Here is a 7,489-nt window from a genome sequence, read left to right as displayed (position 1 = left end):
AAATGAATAAAGAAAATCTTAAAGAAACTATCCACCTTTAAAACCTGGTTTAGGGGCGCCTGGGTGGCTCAGTGGGTTAAGCCGCTGCCTTCGGCTCAGGTCATGATCCCAGGTCCTGGGTTCAAGCCCCACATCGGGCTCTCTGCTCAGCAGGGAGCCTGCAAAAAACAAACAAACAAACAAACAAACAAACAAAAAAAAAACCTGGTTTAATGATGCATCTTACCGAATATAGTCTCATTCGAACTCCTTTATCATTTCTGTCATGACTAGACCTTATATCATAGTTAGTCTGATGTCAGTTAACCTCAAGTTAGCATTGGTCCCCATGTTACCATTGCATAAATCAGAGGAAGGCACCCCTTTCCCAACACACCTTATATTCATCGATTGGAAAATTGTGACATGTTAGAGTACTGAAAATATTACAGCCATCAGTGAGAAAAGTTACAAATACACAAATCCGTTATATCTAAGACATACAAGAAGTCCCCTAGATTGTGTTACTTCAGAAGACCCTCCTGGTTTCACTTACTAGATTTCATGTTGCCTTTGGTCATGGCCAGTGGGTGCTGGTAAATGATGAACAGCTGGATCTCTGGGAAGAATCCATCAACCAACCAATCAACCGAATAGCCAATCCTGACTTGCAATGTTGGCTGATCTGAACCTTCCAAAATGGTATCTACTGGCTCACAAAATTCATAAAAATGTAAGAATCAGCTCTTATCAGCTGGTCATAGCTGGCTCCCCCATGCCACAGCCTGGGCTTTGTTCATCGATTTTTCTTTCTACAGAACTCAGCAAGAATGAGGAAGCCATGAGCAACGCACATATGGGACTTACGCGTATTGGATGTTGAGAAATCAGGAACATTCTTGGTGTTGCTACCAAGGACACCATGCACTTGCCAGTGTGACTATCTCCTCTTTATTTTTAATGTTTGAGCACTGGGGCAATATGTCTTTTTTATGACATACTCCTGAGGCTGAAGTGTAGAAGTTTCTGAGAACACAGCAATTCATTAGCTTGCCCTAAGGTAGAAATAATACCTATAAATAACCTTTCAGGAAAACCAATATGCCAAGTGTACTAAAATCTCAAGGCTGCTTTATGATTAGTACTTCCATGGTCCTGGGTTTCTATTTTCTCAAAGCTTTGCCTGAACAATTTCTTCTATTTTAGTTACTTTAGTGGATAAAGCCATAAATATTTTCCCGACATATTAGTGCTTATACAGGGAAGGCCCTGTTGGTAGATAATTAGTTTGCATGCTGAGATGAAACGTGGGTGACAGGCAAGGCTTGTTAAGTGTCAAACACCTAATCTCTGTGAGGTGAATTATGTTTATTTTATAAAGGCCAGTGTTTCAGTCTTTGCATGAGTGACTCAGGTATGACTTCGTATTAGTGGAGAATAATGAAAATCTGTATCCAGTTATTTCAAACTAACGTCATACCATATACTTCACTACCTAGTAACAGATAATAGTTTAAGTATTCTTTGATTTTATAAAGTTGTGTGTATTTGCCATTAGAAGATAATAGCTGAGCGTAGCACAATGTTCAAAAACATTTACATTATTCTGAAGTATTATGTAACTTGCAATATTTATTCCTACCGTATTTTCTACAGCTGCTATAACAAATTACAATCTGTTTGTGGTTGAAAACAACACAACTCTATTATTTTACATTTCTGTAGGTCAGAAATCTAATAGGGGTCTCCTGGGGCCAAAATAAATGTGTCAACAGGGCTGTGTTCCTTCTGCAGGCTCTAGAGGAGAGCCTGTTCCCCTGCCTTTTCCACTTTCTAGAAGCTGACTGCATCCTCTCGTTTGTGACCTTCCTCCACCTTCACAGTCAGCCACAACTGGTGGAACTCACATCGCTTCACTCTGGCCTTGGCTGCCTGTTTTTGTTTTTAAAGGCCCTTGTGATTACATTAGGCCTGCCTGGATAACCCAGGATAATCTCACCCTCCGAAGGTCCGGTAACAACCTCTTGCAACTATGAATTCCCCTTTGCCCTGGCATATTCCCAGGTTCTGGGGATTAGGAAATAGACACCTTTGGGGACACAAATGCATTTACATTTTTATGTTTACTTCAGAGTAAACGAAGTTTCGAAGGAGTTAGACAGCTTCCCCAAGGTCTGTGGGCCAACGCCATTTTCTGAGCAAAGTGAAGAGAACTTGTCTAAATTGTTTTCCCCTGAATTATCATCTCACTCAAATTTTCAATTTTGTTTTGAGTGTGTTCTTGCTTTCACTCTTTACTTTTGAAGAAATCCTCTGCTATTTAAAGTTTGCAGGTTTTGTGCTTTTTTTGTTTCAGGAATGTCTAGTGAGGAAAATGGTTTAAAAGGGATCAAGTAAATGACTCACCTAGAGCAACATGAAAGACAACACGGGAAGAGGAAAAGACAAAATTCTAGTCTTTTAGCTAAAAGCCCTCATGTTTTTATTTTTTTATTTTATTTTTTTTTCTAAGATTTTATTTATTTATTTGACAGAGAGAGATCACAAGTAGACGGAGAGGAAGGCAGAGAGAGAGAGAGAGAGGGAAGCAGGCTTCTTGCTGAGCAGAGAGCCCGATGTGGGACTCGATCCCAGGACCCTGAGATCATGACCTGAGCCGAAGGCAGTTTAACCCACTGAGCCACCCAGGCGCCCCTAAAAGCCCTCATGTTTTTAAAGACCTACAGGCTTCATTAGTGTCAAGAAGTCAGAGGTAAACCATCAAGGTATTGGGGAGCCAAATGCTTGCTGTGTAGCCTTTGGGCTGGTCTTTGCTTTGACCTTGTGCGTCCCTGGGTCTCTCTGGCTCTCTCTGGATTCAGATTTTTTTCCATAACACTGTGCCCTAGTTCCTCTGCACGATGATCTCTTTCATCATCTCCAAGGAGTTTGGTTTGCAAAATATTCCATCTGCCTGCCTTCTGGTTTTGAAAAGGCTTTGATCTTAACTCTGATTTTGACTCTTAGACAATGGAAATTCAGAGAAATAGTTATTTGCTAAATGTGATTTAGCAACAGGACTGGAATAAGAGTAGAATTCCAAGTTTCCAAGAGTGGGAGTAATATCCTTACCATACAACTTCTAGCAAACGCAAGAAATGCACAGGATTTCTTTCAAAGTGGAGTGATAATGAGAAAGCTTTGAAAATAGTGTAGGATATCTGAAGAAATAAGGGAAGCTTTTCTTTTAAGAAATGCTTACAAGACATGTCAAAAAGCTAATGGTGAACAAGGGATAGCTGTGTCAACAGTCTCACAGTGCACAGTCCCCTTAGCAGTGTCTGTCTTCGCTGGTGTCAATGTGGACTCCTTATTTGTTGGTTGGCTAATTTTCTGTAAGAGATACACTTAGCCACTATACTTCCTTGCCTTCTTCTCCAACTGACAAAGTCCCATCCATCTCATCAAGTGTAACATTTAAGTGTTACTTCTTCCAGAATGCCTGGCATGCTAGGAAAGAAAATTTTTCTGAATTCTCCGAGTTTGTTTTCTTATTATCTCTTGGCACATCCCACATTCAGCTGCATTTATTTGTGTACAGTTTCGATGTCTCTACTATATTAAAAGGCCAGCTGTCTTATTTATTTTTATCTTCTAGTGGGCCCAGCAAAAGATAAATAGGCCTTTTTATGTGTGAAAAGGTACGTGATGCTTCATCAAGGAAGAAGTGAATGGATACAGTGAACAAGTGTAGGGCCAGCCAAAGACTATTACTTTGTCTTGTTCTTCTTTTCCAATTATTTTTATTTTTGTTTCTAACACAGTACCTTGAACAGCAGATGTTCTAAAAGTATCTATAGATATAACTTTAAAATACTCAATGTCCTTTTAAAAATCACAATGGCTTTTGTAAAGCCATAGAAGTAATTGGAAAAAAAATTATTTTTCATTTATTTTTCTTAAAGGGTGTGTTTTGGGAATTATTAGCTACAAATGAATTTATTTGGATGGGCTGAAATGCATTTTATAGTGATATAGAGTTTTGATAGTAAATTTATGTAGATTTTGGACTTCCACATACCCTGGTTTGGTCCCTGGCCTTATTATTTATCACCTGTGTGAATTTGGGCAAATTAATTAAGCCTCTGTGAAACTCAAATTCACCATCTGTAAAGCAGGGGTACCAACATTACCTCACAAGTTAGTTATATTAAGTGGAAACTCTATACTGTACCTTGCTCCCAATAAATGGTATTATTTCTCTTCCTTTCTACCCTTCTATTATTGACTTTAAGTCTGCTTAAATAGTAAATCTAACTAAAATGCATGTCTTCATTTTGATCACACATAGTTAAAGTTGGCACTTATTCAAAATTTAATATGCACAATCTGATCCAAACTGAGATGTCTTACAAAGCATTTAAGAAGCATCTAGTGTTATCAGTGTTTTGGACATTTGCTTCTTTAGCTTTCTCTCTTAGGAATGGTGATTTCTTTTCTTTTGGAAAGCTACCCTTCTCTGAAGATAGGGTAAGGGGGTCAATGATCATAATTTCTACAACATCACCACTTCCCCATGCCCTCTCTAGTGAGGTAGACATGTTTTCAAAATGGGCTTTTTCTCTAGGATTTTCATTGGGTTTTCTCTAGGATATTAAATGTGGACTATAATTAGATCCTGTGCTTCCCCTGTGAAGGAAGCAGAGAATTTTTGAGCCTGGGCATGGTTGACCATCACGGCTTTCTTTTGGAGAAAGGCAGCTGGCAACAATAAGGTAGGCACATGAAAGAAGGCCCGATTACTCAGACATTCCCCCAATTTGGTACTGTGGATCAAGAAAATCTCTAGGTTTGGCTAAACTAGCATGAGTGTGATCTTCATCTATGGCCAAAGTCAAAAAGAAACACATGGAAGCAGGGAGTTACCTCGGATTCATTGTATCCTGCTGTCTCCTCCCTGTTCAACCTTTAAATTTTATCTGACCCCCAGGTAAATCATGGTGCCTCTCAGGTAGCATTTGGGTCCAATCCCTATATAATTTACTGGATACTGTTTCAGTCATAGGCTATAACCTTAACCTTGGCCATGATTTGGTAGATGGTAGGGTGTTGTGTGGCGGCAGACCCGGTGGGAGAGAATGCTAACATTAGCATCCTCAGGGGGAGTAAAGACCAAAAGATCTCTGAAGCACATGGTTTGTTCTCAGGGAGCCATTCTGAGCACAGTCAGTGGAAGGTCTGAAAATTCCCTTGCTCTGTATCAAGCAGTGGGTATCAAAGTCACCTTGGGAAACAGATATGGCCTGTTGTGGGGGAAGGAGGCTCCTGACCAAAATCTACTTCACTGCATTCCTTGGGTCTAAGTTGCCTGAGTACCAAACTGGATAGATTCTTAAATAAATGAACACATCTTAAATTCAAAGGAATTTGGTTTCTTTTTTCCTCTCCCTTCCATCTTCTCTCCCTTATTTCTTCCTTTCTTCCAAGTAACATTTTTTTAGATGACTTTTAAGGTGTAATGTTTTCACCTTATAGAAATATGTAAAATGCAGAGGAAAAAGGAAATAAGAATCACCTATAATACTACCATTCAGATATTCCCTATTAATTTCTGGCACATATTCTTCCAACTCTTTTCTATACAACAATATTTTAACATAATTGAAATCATAATGTATTTCTAACATTGCATCCTCTTCATATTTTCTTTGAACAAATCTAAACATTTTCTCCTATTTCACTTTTTCCTTCCTATTGCTTTGATATTAAAGCTAGAGCTGCCATAAACATCTTAGCATCGCGTCTTTGATGCTATATTTCAGGAGACACAGAGCATTGATAGCATGTCTTTTGAAAGATTTACACCAAGGTAAACAGATTATCCAGATACTGTACTTGGTCCCATTTTTGTCTTCCTGCATATAGAGAAAACTTTTCAGATGCATTATAATTTGATATGATCAGAGCAGAGATGACAACCAAGTGCATTTATAGGAGTTAACAGATGTTAACACGTCTGACACCTGAAAAAAGTATCATTAGTTTCTCGGGAGGAAGGAAATTCAGAAATATAAAACTTAGACACAATTGCTAGACTTCTAGTCTTCCCGCACCGTTCAAGCCGAGAGCCCATCATTATTTCTGCAAGAGTCTATGCTCATTTTTCTGCCAGGCTTCTCCTGCACAACCTAGAGGGTCTGCTTTGTTGAACAACAAAATAGAAGCACAGTAGTTTGGCTACAAAGTGGAAAATAACAGTAGTATTTCTCAGGTTTTAGAGGAAATGCAAAATACAAAGGAGTTAAAATTAAGACATTGTTAAAGAAGAGATTAGAATGCAATATACACATGCCACTTTGACAACAGTCCCAGGTGGCTCCTCTCTTCACCTGATTAATCAAGTCCAATCCTTCAGCCCAGGGATGGTACACAAAGACAACTTGCGTTTCTGCCTAAGCCATCATCTGGTTATACCTGTGACTCTCTGTAACACTTGGCAACCTTTTCACTGAACTTTTGCAAAGAAATCAGACCAGAAAAGCATGGTATCTTTGGAAGAATGCAGTGGTATATGCAAGAAAACATTGGTGAAATAGTTTATATCCTTTATTTTTAAATGAAGCCAGCAGGGAGCGTAAGATGGCAGGGACGAAAGCTCCATTTTGGCCATATCATTTTTCAAGGGGAGGCTGGAATAGGCAGAAGAGCAATACTATGAAAAATGTTTGTTTTTATTTTGTATTTTTGAGACTGGAACTGATAAAACTTTCAGATTTTCCATCTTTGACGGTGGGGGGAGTCTTATTTCCAAACTAACAGTTATCTTCTACTTTGAGAATTCCCTCTGTGACAACAGGAATAATGAAGGCTTTAGAGAAAACTAGTAAGAACAGCATGGACCCAAATAAGATCAAACTTTAGTCCTTGTCTTTGAGATACAATGTGGTCTAACTAGACTCAGGCATTTACATGAGAGTTCTGAAAATTATCTGAAATTTAGAGAGTTCTGAAATTATCTTACGCAGTGGGTCGTCACTGGGGGACAGGTTACGAGCAAGGAAGTACTGGACACATTCTCCTCTTGTTGAGAACTACTTATAGAATCTTCTTTTATTTCATGTGGGAAAAGCAAAGGCCCAAGAGAAGGGATCAAATGCCCAAGGTCACTTTGTCATTAATGGCAGATAAGACTAGAAGACTCTTCTCCCAGGATGGCATCCTTTCCACCCCACACCCAGAACCCACATGGACACTGCAGCATGGAGGCAGATTCCTTACCAATGAGAACTCCTTTCTCTCTTCATTCCTGAGTTATATTGGCTCCCTACCCTTTGCGTCTCAGCTTCTCAACTCTCTTCTTGACCAGAATTCAGCCACAGTGAAATGGATTTATGTGTGAGATTACAAATAGGCCTTACCTGATGGAACAACTCCAGGTGATTGGAACTGGTTGAGAGACCCACACAACTCAACAACGATGCCATATACAATTAGTAATATCCTCATGTGTGGGAGGGGGAGCTATTGGTCT

This window comes from Lutra lutra, chromosome 1, assembly GCF_902655055.1.
Source record: "Lutra lutra chromosome 1, mLutLut1.2, whole genome shotgun sequence".
Taxonomy (NCBI): Eukaryota; Metazoa; Chordata; class Mammalia; order Carnivora; family Mustelidae; genus Lutra; species Lutra lutra.
The sequence above is the reverse complement of the archived record's forward strand: the minus strand, read 5'-3'. Positions refer to the sequence as shown.